Below are 18,775 nucleotides of genomic sequence, written 5' to 3' on the forward strand. Positions count from 1 at the left end.
ACCATGCGAGATAAGACATGCGAACCACATCTTTCCAAAACATCTGCATTAGTTTTCTGTGATATGCTGTCATCATTCCTCACATTTATTGTAGATGTGCAATACATTTTCATGTTTCACCTAGGCGTCTGCTGCTTCTCAGATAAATCCCTCTAACTTTTCAACAGATATACAGAAATGTCAGGATCTGTGAACTCAGATCTATCCAGAAATATGAGGCACTATCTGCAGAGCTAAATCTCAAGAGTACTAACAGCAGGCCCTAAAGAATATTACTGAGTGGAAAAATCTTAGACAAGATTTACTGTACATGATATTTTTCAGATTACAAAGATGATACATTTGTATTAAACTCATGATTCATTGTCAGCTTGTGTTCTGCAGAATCCACAGAGGGCATCACAGAACATGATGCAACTTCTGATCACTTGTGAGAGGAAGGCCCCTTTCTGCCATTTTTACTGGAGTTAAGCTACTATCAACTTCATGGACAAGAAAGAGAAGAAAACAAATGCTAGAGTGAAGTGTTAAAGGCTCTTAATTTAAGGAAAGAAATATCTTTCCAACGGGAAAAAAAATATTTATATATCTAACAATAAGAAGGCTGTGAAAAAACCCAGAAAACTAAAATAATGTATCTCCATATATTATGACATTAAGACAACATCTAGAACTGTACTTCTCTCATTCAGCACTAAATACATCGAAACTTGGCAAATTAAAAATCTACAGAGGTTCCTAGTGCACCAATAAAATTTTAATGAAGTTTTTTCTTACTGAAAACTCAGACAAGAATGATCATTTCAACAGTAATTTTTGGTATTTAAGAGAGACATAGAGTCCCCTGTTACTGATCTCTGCACAGCCATCCTGCTTCAATCAATAATCTATTAGTACTTTTAAATGAAAGTTAAATTCATCAAAGGCCCTTGAGAGGCCTCTAATATTCCTCATCTTATTTCATGTTCATACACGAATTATGGTGGCTTTCAATCAGTCTATGGAATGATAAAATTTTACTTTTAAAACTCTAATACTAGCAGACAATGTGTTTCATATTAGCTCATTCAACTCTCCCAGTCCATCTAAAAGGCAGTTTTTAGGCTCCCTGTGGGAAAACAAGGTTATGTCATTCAATAAAACAACTGCACTCCTGCAATCCTTCTGTGATTTCAGTTTGGGGAAAGCAGTCTTTGAGGAATAGTATTGATACACTTCTGTTTTTTCATGATTTCATACTAAACAAGCACCAGCAACAAATAGTAGCATTTAGACCAGGAACCATATGAAAAATAGACATCAGTCAGGCACTGGCTGAGGACCAGGAACTTGTGATACCCAGAAGAAATTAAGCAACTAGCTCAAGTCATAAATACACAACATAGAAACTGAAGAGCTAAAGGTGCTGATACAGAACTTTTTTTCTGGACAATTTGAAAAGGTATACACAAAGAAAGAGATGATGTAAACCAGAAGACTCTACCTAAAACACTCATATATATATATATATATATATATGCGCCACTAAAAGGGCATAATATATTCAGTATAATACTTGCATGACCCGAACAACTGTGTAGAGAGTTGTGGGTTTTTTTGGTAAGAAACTCCAGTTTGGGAACGTTCACTTTTGATCACAGGTAAGATACAGCTTTCTGGAGAAGGCTTGAACTCAGGTTACATATGCTCAACTCTTACTCTGGCTTCTGACTTTTTATTCTTATGTGTATTTAACATTTTAAACTCCTTATTTGAAAATATATGTACTGAGAGGACAGAAGTGAACAAATCTGGTGCAGGCATCTATAGCGACTCATGCTCAGAAGGTATAAAGCATTATTTCTGTATCATGTTGGTGGCTGATGGACACACGACAGCAGAACTCTCTTTCTTCTATGCATGTCTACACATGAAACGTGATAAAAAGAAAGGCTGAGGGGTGGACAGTTGGCGTTTCCCAAAGAGGCAATTTTAAAGTAGTCTTACAATTTTATGAAAAATGCAAAGAAAAACAACTTCTTTCCATACCCTGCTGTCCTGTCCTGAGGGATGTGACACTTCAGGGTCCCTACTCACCTGAGAAAACAGAGGCTCAGTGCTGTCACCCAACACCTGAATGCAGCTTAAGCACACAGGGACTCTCAAACAATTGGTCACTTCACAATTCCTAAGATGTCTGAAATATTTCTAAAGGTTAGATAAAGCAGCAGATAAGATCTTTCAAAGCACAGCATGCTTTGTGGGAGCTAATTTACTGCCAGCTAAACCATGTTGACAGATGGAGGAGGCATTTTTCCTTGTGACCATCTAGAAGCAGGCAGGCACTATGAAAAGACTCACGTTTTTCTAGAAACTTAGATTATTAAGCTTGCATGTTAATGCACACTTTGGACAGTTGAGTCTTAAAAGAATAAGAAGTTGTAAAGCAAATGGCATTTCCTGGATAGCCTCAAGGGAATTTTGAATACTGAGCTCAGAGTCCCTGGTGGGAAGCAGCAATTTCAGCTAATTAGGGTGAATAGCAAAGTGTTGCATTTGGTCAAAACATTCTGTTAACCCTCATTTTTGTTGGCACCAACAAGAGTCTGGATTTTTTGCCTCTTTTTTTTTTTTCTGAATTCACTGCAGGAGTGCAAGGCACACAGCTCACATACATTAGGCAGAAAGTCAAAGGAAACGCCAAAGTTCAACTAAAGTACAAGTAATTAGAACCAGATTCTCTGCTGCTTGTATGTGTGCATTTGATTGTAGAAGTTATTTATAAGCCTCCAAACATTTGAAAAAATAACTATATACTGTAGATCATTTAATTTTTATGTCTCGTCTGGAAAAAAAAAATCTGCTTTTAATCATCTTCCAGGAAAGAGCCAGGAACTGGGAAAGTGGGTCTCAATTGTTTCAATACAAATTTCTCTCTTTCATGTGCCACATAAAACTATACTATAAAATTAAATCCAAAATGTCATTGACTCAGTCCCCCTCATCTAATTTTTTTTTAATAAAAAACTTCTTTGAATTTGTCATGCTTAAATAGTTTGCATTGCTAAGAGGCTTTTTCTTTTTTTTTTCTTAAAACTGTTGTTTGGAAGACAGACAAGGAGAGAACAAAAAAAAAAAAAAAAAGAGTGAGAGAGAAAGAAAACATTATGGTGGAGACTTGCCAGCCTTGACTTAGTAACCTGGCCATGACCCTCCAGCAAGTGTGTGTTTGACCCGGTCACACATGACTCTAGCTGCATGCTGTTGCTGGGTTTTAAGTCCCAGATATTTTTACCATATATACAACAGGTGGGGATCATAGACAACAGAGAGAGGAAAACATGGTCTTCCCTTGTGTGAAGGCTTCCATTTTCTCCCTTGCAAGGAAAACACCACAAAGCAAAGAAGTGTTGCTACTATTTCATCTATCAGCACTCGCTGTTCTGGTTCATTGTTTTACTTGAGGGTTGACGGCATGGAGGTGGGGTGGGCTGAGGGCAGGAGGACAGCGGAAAGGGAAGCCATGTGCAAATGTTCATCGAAACAGAATGAATTACCACAATCAACCTCTCCTCACAGGGTTTGGTACACATCGAGGTTCAGGAGAGAATGTTTTTTTTTTTCTTATGAATGAACCAGTATACCTGGATTAAAACACAGGCTGTCACCAAAACTCCAGATTGAGATTTTATTCTGAGGATTTTCAGAAGTACTTTAGAAAGCACATTTCCACACTGAAAGGTTTCTTTTTTTATTAATCCACTTCCACTAGGGACATCAGAAGATGAAATGTCATGATTTGGTTACTGCTTAAGGGTGCCCAACCTAAAAATGACCCTTTTCTGTCATATTAAAAGCTAAGAGATTATCTCACAGATTTTTACTACGTGCTGCTCAAGATTCCCACAGTATGATTACAATAACAACAAAACCATCAGTAAGTAGAGGTTATGGAACCTAGAAGTCAAATCTGCAAGGCCTTACTAACTAATGGACAAACTGCACACAAGGTCACCAAAAAAGTGCCTTGGACCAAGTCCATTTTAAGAGTCATACCTATGGCATGGGCTGCTGCTCCCAACAGCTATCTCAGACAAGGTGCAAATCTTGATAGGGGCAGCTGAGTTGGCAGAAGTGCTTTTGCTGTTGTGACTCTTGTCAGTGAAGGAATGATAGACAGTTGGCTTTAGTCCAGTTGCATCTGGGAGAAGAAGGGTCCTGCTGAACTCTGCCCTCTGCCGTGTAAGTACAAGAAGCAGTTAAGCACACTCTCTCTTTCAAACTCCTTACTCTAATGAAGTTCCAAGTACGGATTTGGCTATTGCTCCACTGCAGGCAAATGTATCATCAGGACAATACTTTCTTCTCCTGCACTTTTGCATCTCATGTATTTCAACAGTACGCTATTTTGGGCAAAGTCTCAGAATATGCTGAACAATAACTGGCACTGCAGGACCTTCAAGCGCTATGCCAATGCAAATAATGGTAATGATCATGATCCTGCCAAGTCAAGAGCTATTTGGAAGAATGAACCTTGAAAGGTCTCCATAATGTTGAGGGGAGCTGCTACTTACAAAGCAAGTAACTATTTTAGCATTTCAGCGTTAAGACAGAGACTAACTTCAAAGGATGAGGCTTTGTATTTGCCAACTGGACTATCAGGAAAGAAGTGTTTACACTCGTCTGCTGTATCTCTCCCAGTTTAGAACTGGGAGAGGAATAAGTTGCATCTTATTCCTTCATTCCATCAACAAAATAGACAAGTTTCAACCACAAATCTGTAACAATATTAGCCATCAGTCATGAAATGCAAGTCAGCAGAGTCAGTGGATACTGATCTTACCATACACCCATACAGCAGGAGTATAGACTTTTGAAACCTTTACTCACATTAGGTGATGAGAGACAGGAAAGAAAGTTTAGCATGCTGCTACCAGCATAGCAGAGATACCCAAATTTGTTTGCACTAAGCCAGAAGACAACAGCAACTATCCTTTGGTTGCCGTTCTGATTTAGTCTCATAATATAGTTTCTGTTCCTTTGCAGATAACTTCTTCATTTGTATAACAGATTTTATTATTCCCACAAGTAATTTCTATCAGTGCCCAGTGAAGGGTGAGGATTCTTTTGTAACATACTTTTCCATTAAGTCACAATCTGGCCTCTTAATTAATCCATTTGCTAAGCATGCAAATTCAGTTACCTGACTTTACAGTGCCATTTATTAAGGGACTCCAGGGACCCCACCTGGCAGCAAATTTTCCCCAGCAACATTCCTCCACGGGTCATACGCAAGCTGGGTAACTCTCCCTGAGCTCTGCTATCCCCACCATGCAGCACAGCTGGCAGCACTTTCAGTTCACCATACCCAGCAGCATGAGAGATTCTGCTCTCTCCTACCTATCTGATCTACAAGCATGGTCTCTGCCACTCCAGTATGGGAATGACCTGTGAGCATTCAGATTTTAACATTTGTAACACCTAACTGAGGTAGGGAAGAGCTATTCTTCTTCCTGTATAGATTGGAAACAGAAGCACTAACAGCTTAACAGCTTGATCTGCTTGGGTCTTAAATTCCTAGCAAATGCGAGCACTACCTAACCGGGACTTTCAACAGCAACAGCAAACCTAGTTGTAGCTCTAGCAGCACAGACTTACTTGTCTCTAGACTTAGACACAGGCTTACTTGTGTTGTCCCAAGTTACACATGGGATGCTTGACAGAGCAAGGAACTTAATTTAAGTCTGTGCTCAGTCCCTCTAATGTGGGGGACTCTGAAGTCTGCATGCACGCCCAGCTCACTTGCCCAATGCCAGGCAGGACAGAAATGGGTGCCCTCTTACCCCGAGAGCCACCACTGCTGCTGGCAGGGAACTCAGCAGAGATGATGAAAGGCTTGTCTTGATTTTCTGATCTCCATAGCCAGCTTATAGTCAACTTTTTATAAGACCACCCAACCATATACACAACTGCACAGGAATGTCCTGGCAGACAATAGACCTGCCCTGAGAGAAGTCCTGAATCTGCTCCTGAAGGCAACTCAGAAGCACCTATGCACTTGGATGCTGTGTCCCTCACAGGCCTAAGTAACACCAGAAACTGCCACAAAAACCTTTAAACTATATTGTCCAAACCAACACCAGCCTCATATACTGCCATGATGTAAGCCTAAATCTACTAGACTAGTCTTATATATTGAGCACATACAATTTGAAAATCACCAATATGTCCTGATTACGTACTTCTAAATGAAAACACCCTGAAACCTTTTTCTGAAGTTGCTGTACCATTCTATTGTGTCCTACAGGTATCCTGGGAAGGAGTTGTCATTGCAGCCACCTCTGGTGCTTCTCCCAATAACAGAGGACTTCTGGCAACTACCTACTCTACACACATATTTACTGCAGCTAGCAATAAAAGATAATGAGGAAGCTGCACCCTCTCTGTATGACAGTCATACAGTGTAGGTTTGCTCAGAAGGATATTTTCAAGCAGGAGTAAGGTTTACCTCAGTTTGCAATACCTGGTTCTCAAGCATCAGCTCCACCAAACTGATAGGTGGCATATATAACTAACATAGGAGATTTGTGTTCACATCACCTTTTTAAGAAAGAGATACTGTTCTTCAGGCTGGTTTCGTGTTGGTTTTGGGTTGGGTTTTTTTTTGTTTTGGTTTTGTTTTTTTTTTAGTTACATCAGCAAAGCAGTTCTGCATTTGAGTTCACTTGTCCATGCAGACAGAGAGATGCATTTACACCTGAGCTAATGTGGAAGGCAGAAAGCCTGTCAGGATTAATTATATCAGGTGCAAGAATTGCATCTGTTTATACCTGTGTTACTCGCAAGACAGCAGAACTTAATGACGTGCTAGTAACTGAGAACAGGAGCGTCTTTCGCTAAATAAATGGCCAGGCAGACACCACAAGGGAGCCAGGGTGAAAGTAAGTGTACAGACAGGATGGCCGGAGGGTTTGGCAGGCACGGAGGAGTTTACAGAGCAGCAGCTCATCACTTTGTATTAGGAGCCTACCTTCTAAATGGAAAAGAAAACATGTGAAATGAAAAAAATAAATCGTACGGAAAACTGAAGAAAAACATCCGAAAGATGCTAGCTCTGGAGTTTTTTCAGGTCGGTGACTTTCTGCCTGCCCACTACCACGCAAAATTGCATCAGCCTCAAGTGATATTGCAAAGTGGAAAAATGGGACCTTCATCTAAAAATGTATGTCATTTTGCTATCCTCTATGTGAAGTTAGATTTTCCTTTGAAAATGAACTTTTGTTACAATTCAGGCCCTGTTTCCTTTACCAGTGAATTCCCAAGGTCAGATCCTCATCTGGAGTAAAATGGTGTAGGCAAAGCAGTGACACACACTTAGAGAGGATGAGGACCTCTTTATATACGAAACCATAGCCTATTTCTGTGGCCTGTTGATACAACTGTGGTGTCACAAATTCAGTCTGTTTTCCCTGTAGGATCAAAATAAGAAAAGAAGCATATTGCAGAGGATAAACCACTTAAAAATAAAAGGGGTCTGACCCTTTCTGTTTCACACTCTTGTCACTCCGCCAATTCCAAGAAAGACTTTTGACTTGTAAACATAAATGGGAAAAAAACTCAGATCCAATATTTTCAATTATAAATAAAAACGGCAAAGGAAATTAAATAGTTACTATAATCTCTGCAGGCATCCAAATAAGTCATAAAGTCTCCATTTATAGTTATTAACTGTTTTATAGTATTCTGAGGACTCTTCTTTTGTCTTTGAATATTTTCAAGCATCCAAACAGAATAAGTCAGAATATTATAGTAAATGAATGATTTTATTCTTCAAAACTCGCCTCCTATCCAAGTTGGTATTAGTTTTTATTATTGCTATGTCTGCCAAATAGAATTTTTATTTTATATATATTCAATGTGTTCTTATGACACCATGCATCATGACTTTTTGCTATGGCTTGAATCCAGCCTAAAAATGAGTGGTTTAATATCTTTAATCACATAATACTATAACACAGTTGTTCAGTACCACATGGACAAAATAAAACTGCTGTGCTTTATTTGGGAATGCAGTAAAACTGACTTGCTGTGTAGTATTTTACATATCATTTTATTTCTCAAACTTTAGGGCCCTTAATTCAAAACATTTTGATCTTTAGGTGCTTTTACATCTTAAAATTAATAGAGTGACTCGATGAGAGCCAATTCAGTGATCCGAACTACTTCAAGTAAGTATAGTAGCAGTTAAAATGCTTATCATCGCAATTAATTTGTATTATGGCCACACTGCTGGATATCACTAATTGATTTATATACCCTCCTTTCTATACCCATTTACAAGAGCAATTATGAACTCCATCACATATGTTTAAATGGGTTACATTAGTATGATGTCTTGAAACTAGACTGCTGAGCTTAAAATCTTTTAGAACAGGTAAATTCTTCATTAATGGGTATGCTATCAATCCACTACAAATGGCCTATAACCTTTAAGACAGTACATGGTACTAATATTTCACTTTTCATGTGCAGTTTGGGGTTGACTCCAATGATGAGCTCCACCACTATTTTTAATTGTTTTTGAAATTGCATATTATAGGCAGCAATAAACACAAATTAGTATTATACCATCCACAGCTTTCTGCAAAGCATGGTTTCTATAAACAAGTTAAAACGCATACATCTGTAAATAATAAGTATAAGTATGCTGAATTTAATGAATAAGGGCACTAAAAGAAATTGAACAGTAGGGGTTCAGCAATTAGAGTAACTGCCCATTTTATTAAAAATGTATTGTTTCCAGCTTTCGTTTTAGAAGGCTTTTATTGCTCTGCTAATTCTAAGTTTCGATCTCCTTACAAAAGGAGATCTAAATCCTTCTTTTGTCTGACAGACCTCTGTCATACGGCCACTTGCCTTTTTTGCAAGACACAGACTTGTGAAGCCTTCTATCTCGTTGCTTGGGATCTCAGTCTCTGGCCCTTGCTACAGGCATTTTTTTTTGGTGTTACGCCACTCAGAGGTGTGATTGGAGTAAGGTTTCACCCCACAACACAGCTGGGATAAAACCCGCTGAACCAGCAAACCCCAGGCTGCCACCCCTTGGTCATTTCCTAGAGGTTGCCAACCCTCCCTCAGAGGGGACGGAGGAACACGTGTCCAGCTTCCCAGCTATGCCACTGCATAACAAGGCCGTTTGCTGAAGCTGGCAAGGCTCGGAACTATGAAATGGAGCCATGAGATTCCTCCTGCTCTGCATCAGCAGCCTCCTGCAGAGCACACGGCAGTGCATAGACTGGGAGATGCAAAAGGAGCTTCTTAGAAGAAGTAGATTTTTCAGTACAGCCTTCTCATGCCCCTATCACTACTGCTGTGTACCTCTGCTTGTATAAAGATGTTTTACATCCATCTAGCTTACTTCCCAAGTAAGTGTTAAGGCTTCTCATTACACTAGCTTGATCACATCCCCACTGCTGTACTATTGCAACTGAGGGGGTATAATTAAAACAATACATTATTTCCATTTGGAAATAATGGCAAAATAACAGGAAAAAAATGGCTTTCATCATCTGAGCTTATCTGCAACTAGAAGGGCAGACAGATCAAAATTTAACCTTTCTGACATCCTCTAGCATACATACATTTGCAATATCTGAGACCAAACCAGGGACAAACTCTGTCCTCCTTCATCCCATCATACCAGACCAGAACAGTGCATCACTAAGAGGAGCTCATCTCAACATTTCGGATGCTAATGCAACAAATTTAAGTTTATGGAATATTTAAGAACTGAGCATCACCAATACCTTTTGAGGAAGCAAATAAAAGATACAGTTTATCAAGCCATAATGCTTGCCTGAGGGGAATTTCATCAGTTCTGAATTAAATACCTGCCAGACAAAAGAGGATGAGTGGGGAAGGGACGATGAAAAACTAGGACGCTACCAGACCTGCAATTCAGAGACCTTGTCATGGAGTTTACTTAATATTTTCTATCTTAAAAAAAAAAAAACCACAAACAAATTTTAGGTGTATTTTACTTTCTGCTGGTGGGGTTGACCCAGCAAACGCTCCTCTGCCTCTTTCACAGCAGGTGCAGCAGAAGCCAAAAGCTGGGAAGGAACTTGGTGTCCTAGAGCCAAGCAGTAGCAACACCCTAAGCATATTGCTCTACTCTCTGCCTAGAAGAACAAGGATCAATAAAATAAAACATCCACAAGAGACTGGAGGCAAGATGAGTACCGTGACTAGAGAGCACATTTTCTAAACTCTGTTCTCCTATTCCCTGCCTGCAGTGGATTTTCCCATTAAACCCTTGCAGTGAGGAATGCTCATCATTTTACCTGTATATTGTCTGTCAGTCTCACTCAAAAGAGAAAAAAATCTGCTCACACTGTACTCTAGCTAAACAAATACATGCTAAGCAATATTTCCTAGTCACCTGGACTTTTTTATTCAATATCTACCTTCAACAGTGATTCGGTTTTGTTTTTGGTTTTTTTGCCCCCCAGTTAAGCTGGTCATAATTGACTGTGGTATTCCAGCCTTACTGAGAAATCTTGAACTATATAGCAAAAAAGAAATACTTTCTTTCTAAAGCCATGGACAAGTAACATTCAGTCCTGACACCCGATGTCCCAAGAAACTTAAGAGGATGCTTACGCTTTGAAAAAGTGAAGTTACTTTCAAGTGAGACTCAATTCCAGAAGATCTTTGGGTACTGTGCTTTAATAATTTCAAAATGTATATACTATGATTATATAGTAATACACATATATGCATGTAAGTACATTTCACAAAGTGTACATTTTTTAGGGGAAAACTCCCACCTTTTCCTTACATGTCAGAGAGATTTGGGCTATTATTTCCTGTAAAATTATGTTTATTTTTACAAATGATTTTCCAGGTATCATGGTTGAAGGTTACATTATTAAATGTAAATTCATTCAATGCCATCTTCCTAACTTTGATGAAGGACAGCTTTGGTGTCTGCACTGTTACCAAAAGGATCCTGAAGCCACAGTAGTGTTGACAACACACTGAGACTATTAACAAAAATATGGAGAGTAGTGAAACTAAGATTATTCATTTCAGTCCAGAAAACCTCCAACCTGTACTACTAGAACTTCATAGACTGACTGTGACAAGGCAGAGAAGCCATTTAAAGGAGTAAGTAAAATGTAATGGCATGGAGTTGTTAGTTAGAAATCACTGCTTTTAATTTTTTAGTACTTCCACAAGTGTGACAACTGGTTTTTTTTAAAGATTTCCACAAGTGTAACAACTGTGCAGCAGCATATAAGTGTTCAAAACTGTGATATACCTAGGTAAGCTTTCCATAGAGTAAGTTTAGCATTCTTTACTTCCCTTTCTAAAGTCTGTTTTGTCTCATTTCACGGACCTCTTGGAAATTTTGGGACATCTCATTAGTTCTTTTTCCACACTTTAACCCATCAGATATGATATGTCATCCAAAGATGATAATCTATAATAATTAAAAAGAGTAACCTGAGAACTCAAGCAAGTCTCTCTGAGAAAACTCACCTCTGACCAAGTTACCCTGGGATCAACCCCTGTGGGCAATCCCCCTGGGAGAGAGGCACATTGTAGGAAGCTTTCACACCATCCAGGCATGGGGGGAGATCCCTCTGTTTCACAGCACTCCCAGCATTTGCAAAACAGTTTGCCTGATCACTGCCTTCTATTGTTTCCTGAGATAAGCAGGGCCCCAGTGAACAATTAAAGCTTTCAATAAATAATCTGTAAGCACATTCATTTGATTTACTGTTATTTGATACAGCAGTTAGTTTCAATGGGGCAGTTACTATTGATCACATAAAGTACTACAGACAAACATGAAACACTTCCAGAACTCCATGGATTATTACTCTTTATCTGCCACTCATCTGGGTTACTTGTAATGGTTGTGAAATTTAAAATCAATAACAACAATTAGTGTTCTGTATACTCTCAGGAATGAATCATGTGAAATATGCTTTGTTACAAAAAATGAACATCTAAACAGCTTGCCAACATGAAAGACTCTTGCAAGTAGCAAAACTCTAAAATAATTTCTCCTGGTATAATAAAGTGTCCTACAAAGGGAGTACGGAAAAGAAAAAATATAGGTATTTTAAATGCTCCTGCAAGCATACGCACAATTATAAAAGGGTACTCTAAGATTTTCAAAGTAAACTGAAGAGATTTAGGAATACAACTTTCAACTAAGCTGATAAGAAAGTGGCACCAAATTTTACTTAGAAAATTCCACAAGAAGTCCTACAACTTGTTATTCGTTCCTTGGCCTCTCAGGGAGTTTCGGGTTGTTAACAATGGCAGGACTTGCTCTTACATAGGGAAATGAAGACTTAGGAAAAGGTCTGACTATTCTCCCCTCTAGTTTTTACTGGAAAGTCAATCACCAAAAAAAATAAGGCATCTAAATGTGAGAAAGGAATGCAAAATTAAATTACTTAAGCTGGAAATTGATTCTAAGGGATATATGTTGAAAACAACCTTTTCTCTTAGCTCGGGATTCACATAAATTAATTGTGAATCTAATGAAATGCATGGAAAGAACAGAATTTCGTGATCTCTGCTAGAGCAATAATTCTAGATAATTAAAATACAAAGCAATAAGATAAATATTTTATCATTAAACTGTAACCAGAGCTCTGTGTGAAATTATCCATTCAGAAGACTTGGTTTTCATCAATTATTTGTTATTTATCTGATGTAAATATAAGAAAGTCTAATTAAAATGTATAACTCCTTATGCAGCTTCTTGTCATTAAGACCAATGAAAGCATTCTGAAGACCATAATGAAATAATTATGTTTGCCTTTAAGAATACTCTTCAACAACACATGGCAGTACTACACTAAATTAAAACATCAGGAACTAAATTTCTTTTGCATCTATTTCCATTTTCACTAATTATACCCCCAAGCTTTCCAGTAGACCAGGCCCTAAAATTCTTTTGAAGCTGAAACAGCCTAAGAACAGCAGCCTTTTCATAGTAATGGATTTTGATGAAGAAACAAAGGTAACGCAGCCCTGGAAGCATTAGTATTTCAAATAGAGTTATCATGTGAAAATATGTGTTTATTTGAAAAACTGGGAAAAGACTGTTGATAATGAGCCAAATACGGTTCCAGGGAAACTAATGCTCTGATTTAATCTCATTTAACTGCGTCATTCCTTCTTCATCTCTTTTCGTCAGTTTTGTTGTTCTTTTTCTTTTCTTGCTCTGTACAGAAATTTAGGTTAGCAAAAGCATAACAAACATGGTATTAGTGGGCAGTGTCAGGGTATTATGTTGTAGCTAAGCTCTGCTTCCACATTTTGGTAAAAGTGAAAACAATCCCTGTGAACACAATTGCAGTGTTCGTACTGGCCTCCATTTCAGGGAGAAGGGAACAACTGTATTTTCCCAAACTGCCTCCAGACATGCAGTGCTTCAACCATGAAGTCTTGCAGGACCTCTCCAAAACAGAAAAAGGAAAGGATTCGGATAAGGAAAAAAAAAAAAAACCAAACCCCACACAGAAGGATGTGAGTCAGCTCTGACTTCTTGCAGGCAGCCAAAGGCTTCGTTTCAAAACTTCGGAGAGATAATGGATCCTTCTTGGTGTGGTCTCAGAGAAGTGAATGTGGCAATACATGCAAAGCATAGAAAGATGAGCAGTTCACATATCTAACCTGCATAGTATGTGACGATATGGGCAACTAGAAAAACACGGCCAGAATCTGTTCTCAAATGGAAAGAGGAAGGCCTCGTGAGGTTCACTGGGAAACGAGGACTTGGGAAAAGTATATTCTTCTGTTAGTTCCCTTCATCAAAGACATCTCGCACAAATATCCGAAAGACATAGGTGCTCTGCCACTTGCTTGGCATTTTACATCTTGGGTGTCCCAAATGGGAGGTGAAAAACAGAAGGATCTTTAGGACAGACAGGCCTTCAAGGCTCACCAGCCAGCCACTAAGGAGGATCTGACATATACCCTGATATAGTAACTAATATAATTTCTTTCTCAAATGAATTAAAAGAGGAAATCCAAACAACGAAGCAATGCAAAGGAATACTCTGAAAGATGGGTGAGGAAAAATAAGAAAGAAAAGGAAAACCTCCTCAGACTAAAAGCTGGGAGATAGAAGTATGAACAGCTGCTTAAAAACAAACAAAAGCCCCCCAGGGCCCAATCCTAACAATAAAAACATCTCACACATGCATGACTTTTTTAGCCAGTCCTTTGACTTGTGCCTCAAGCAAAAAACGCAGATTAGTGCATCAGTGCTCTCTGCTCTTAACAAACCTCTGAGAAGGTTTGTTAAGAAGACAGGATCTTTGATTAGAGCAACCCTGAGAGTTGGGGAAAAAACTCCAGAGTGTCGAGCTTTGGAGGCCACAGGCATCTCCTTGCACCTGAACCAGGGTCTTGGGGAAAGCATCCTCCCACAACTCGACGGCCTGGGTGCCGCAGCCCTTGCCCAAGGGAAGGTTTGGGCAGGTATCACCAGATGGCACTGTGACACAGTGTTCTAACTCCTTCTTCCTCCTGTGCGAGTGAATGTTCAGTCTTAGAAAGACAGGCCACACTGGTATTCATTGTGGTGTTTGGGGTACAAGATGAAGAATTAAAAAGGTGCTTGGGAGATGCAGACAGGTCGGGGCAGGGAGACCTGCTCCCTGCCCCATTCTGCCCACAGACATTTCCAGGGCAACAGTGCTGGGGGCAGGAAAGCCAGAGCACAGCTGTGTCACGCCTGAACACCTCTATCCCAGATCACTACTTGTGAACACGTGAAATATTTAAATCAACTCAGATGCTGTTACATTCACATATTGTGCATAGGAACCTAGCAATCCTCTTGGTATTGGTTACCAGCTGGCAGAGGAGTGATTACCGTACAAGACTGGAAGATCGCAAGGAAGCCTCATAGGAAGAGATGCACACCTCTCTATATGACGAGCTTCTGCACTACCAGCCAGCTTGGCAGAGAAGACCCACTGGAGTGGCGGAATGGTACCAGGAACTCACCATGAACTGTATTCAGATTAAAAACAAACAATCACAAGATTCTAGAGACTTTTTTTTTAATCTTATTTAACTGTGGGATTGGGGTTTTTTGGGGGGGTGGGGATTGTTGCTTGTTTGGGTTTTTCTAATTGAACCATTCATTCCAGTGTTTGTATCTTACAGGCACAAATGGCTTTCTAGGATTGGAGCATCAACTGAAGGAAATTTGAGTTACATCAAACTGTAGCAGCTGTGTCTGGCTTTCCTTGCTTAATTGCTTCACACCTCTGTTAAAAGGAGAATGATCTTTCTTTCTTTTTAAGAAGAAATGTTGGATGTTCGTTGTGCTGAATATATGAGCTTTTAGTGGTATTCTGTAGAAGTGCTGGTACATAAATACACTAAAGTCTCACTCACATGACCACTCTGTGTCTGAAACTCTTATTAAAATCAAGAGTGGATGGTTGAGTGCATTTAGGTGCTTTAGTAGATAACGTCCTAAAAGACAAAAAGATACTTAATTTGCCACCTTATTGTTCAAAGATCCTTGCTAAAAATAAAATGTGAGTCTAGAGAAAAATATTATGGTTCAAAGGAAAGAGATCCTTCAAACCATTAAAAGAAACTAAGCGGTGCTAAAAAAGCTCTTTGTTGGGAGACATTGCTCTTTTACTTAGGGGATGCACTTAGTGGGTAAAATGTAAGTCACGGAAAGTGCATAAAACGGAAATCCCTTAAGTTTGTGGATGGACTTTAACATCATGTCTTTAGTGGTGAAGATCCAGAGCACTCTGAGAATTTATAAATACTCATTCAAGCTTTAACCTATTAAACCTATACAAGTGTCACTTGCATGTGTATATTTAACTTACATAGTTTTATAATATTCAGCTTACATATGGTGTAAGCAGGAGAAAGAAAAATCACCTTGTCTAAAGGGAACAGAAAGTATATTATATACTCTGTGTCTAGGATTCTTTACACAGACTTGCTGGATTATATTTCCACCTCTCTTAACAAAAGTATTTGAAGAAGCTGTACGGCTCAGAATGCTAAAAGAAAGTGGGGTCAGTTATATAAGGGCTGGCATTAGTTTGTTAAAAGGTTTTTTTCCTATCCACTCCCAAATAAAGGGACAAAGAAGCAAACATTGTGGGAATGTGTTTCTAAACCACATGATATCCTTATCAGATTGTCATGTACAAGGGAGGTTCTCACACAGGGACCCCATGCTGGTGAGCTGCCGAAAGCTGCCCCGTCACATGATGCAAGTTCTCCACTCCTATTCAGATTACTAAAATGAGCTGAAGAAAGCTAAATTTTCTCCTCCTCCCTCCCCCTCCAAAATAAGCAAAATGCACAGCAACTACAGTCATATTAATTTGCTGCCACTGGGAAAACAATCCTTAGCAGCTGCTAATCATGAGTCAGTACATGAAGAAGATAATCTAGCTTTTAAAATCTATACCACTAGTTTGAAACTGTTTCAGATTAATATTTGATGAGTGGACTTTAAATCAAGGAAGCAAACAAGAGGAAAAAAACTCGGTTGACTTTTAAATTTATAGACAGAGGTAATACTTTTATAAACAAGTCCTACTTTGTCTTGTGTCTATTTCTACCGTTTATGTTGTGAACTCTGTCATTTAATTACTTTTTCATATAGTTTGGGGCAAGTAGGAAAGTCCTTTGAAGTTTTTTAATATTAAATGAAGGTTCTAAATAGTATTTGGTCACTTAAATATGTGGCTTGTTTTTAAAAGTGCTGAGGGAGCTCCTAGATGCTCAGCATATTTGGAAATGAAGCCATGAAATGCGGATTTAGGGTGCTAACTTTAGGCTACTGTTTCTGACATTCTTAACTTTCGGAACACATTTGCTCATGCAACAACGGATTAATAAAAATCCTAAACAGTAGATTCTTTTTTAAAAGTTTTAAATCCACATTTTTGGATGAAAGTTGTTTACAAGTTGATTACAATGAAGAAGAACAGCTAAGACTACTAAAACCAAAAAACTGCCTGGAAGAATGGTTCCCACACGATACCAGTTTGTTTATTTTGTACCTAAAATATGGTTCTCATAAAAAGGCAGCAGCAGACAAGAGACGTTACTCTTGGTTTGCCTGCTAGAAAATGCAGCATTGCTACTCTCCTGCCTGTATTTTTTTTCTTGCAGTAGAGAGAAAATGATTATTCTGTTACTTTAGAATAATTTTGACCATTTTGGGGCTTGTATTTTTCTAGTTCCATCTGGTTTGAAAGGGCTTGGATTTCAGCAAGAAGTGGCATGGGTCACACTGCATGGGAACAGACTTCATGCACGTGAGCAAAGGTCAAAATCAATCATAGCTTTGTATTTCCAGGCCTATTACTTTTGGCAGTTTACCCTGCCAGAAGGGGCTATAATATTTGCCTCCCAAAAGGAGTAAACATCAAGACAGGGCAGGAGTATGATCAGCTTCTCAACCATGCAGCAATGAGACATGAGGGAAAAGTATCTCTTACTCGCTGTAGTCACTAAGCCATCTAAACGTCAGATGCAGTATTTTCAGCAAAAAGTTGAAAGATTTCACAGCACAGTGACTTGAAAAGGACAATAGGCCTATTTAGGCAATTACATTATGCAGGCTTTGTTATTAGGCAGCCCTGCTCAGCCCCAGAAAGTCTGGATAATCAAAAGCGTCCAAGTACAGGAAGGGGAAAAGTACAACCCCACCCTCCTGCACAGCCGCTGCCAGGACCTCTGGATTTGAAGGGTAAAGTCTATTTACCAAAGCTCCTTGGCCATTTTATACACCAACTGATATCCTTCCTCACGGGGCTGCGTGATACAGCCTAGCAAAGCTCTGGAAAGCCCTCCGAAACCACAACTAATTTGGCCCCAGCCTGCCGCCCCTGTAAATTTGCTGCTCAGAGGCTGCTGCCAGGCCCCCTAGGCAGAAGCTTCGAGGGGGAGAGGGATGCTCCCGCCTGCTTGCACGCATACCAGCTCCAGTCTCCACGACCAAACAGATCTGTAAACTCATCGCAGCTGTTCTCTGCTTTTGAGGTCTCAATAGGATGGGGCACGCCGTGGCCGACCGCGGCAGGCAGCAGTCCTTCTGAGCACAATGTCCCTTTCACAACCCCGCTCCCAAATCTAAATGCTGGCTGTGTAACACAGTCCCACTTCATTGGCTGGTAAAGGGCAGTGTATAAATTAGATCTGAGCAAAAACAGTCGCTTAGGAGGTTTAGGGGAGGTGGAAGTATAAACCACCGACCGGGGCGTCTCATTCCACATGCGCTCCTTGAGCAAAGCCGCTCATCTCGGCCAGGCTGCAGGGCAGGCATGAGGCACACATGGTTAAGGAAGACGGCTCAGCAGTAAGTGAGGATTTAACTGGGTGTGAGGATGGTTAACTTGGCCGTCTGAAACATTATTTCTCTCTTTCAGCTCCTTAACTTCGCTGGCTGCACCAGCCTGGCTTTGTTCTGACAAGTTGCACCTTTGCTGCACGCTCATTAAGCAAGCGGGGAGTCACCCGAAGATACATTGCTTTTCCTCCAAGTTTATCCCACTCCGACTTCACCAGAGAACGCCTCTCATCATTTTTGTCTACAGGAGTTTTTGACAGTGGTGCATGTCCATTAGAGTTCTCCTGCGCCAGCAGCGGAATCAAGCTAACCCTATTGGTATCTGCATGGAGAATAGTTATTCTTGTTTCAATTAGTTTGCAAGAAAAATATCCCTGTGCTTTTTTTTTTTTTTGAATGAATGAAGGCAACCAGAAA

General features: G+C 39.6%; 1 protein-coding gene across 6 annotated transcripts in view; it reads right to left on the bottom strand.

The window, feature by feature from the left end:
• RARB (retinoic acid receptor beta) overlaps positions 1-18,775 on the bottom strand; it is a 325,201-nt gene that overhangs the window by 69,517 nt on the left and 236,909 nt on the right. The window lies entirely within an intron of this gene.

Source organism: Colius striatus, chromosome 5 (genome assembly GCF_028858725.1).
Source record: "Colius striatus isolate bColStr4 chromosome 5, bColStr4.1.hap1, whole genome shotgun sequence".
NCBI lineage: Eukaryota > Metazoa > Chordata > Aves > Coliiformes > Coliidae > Colius > Colius striatus.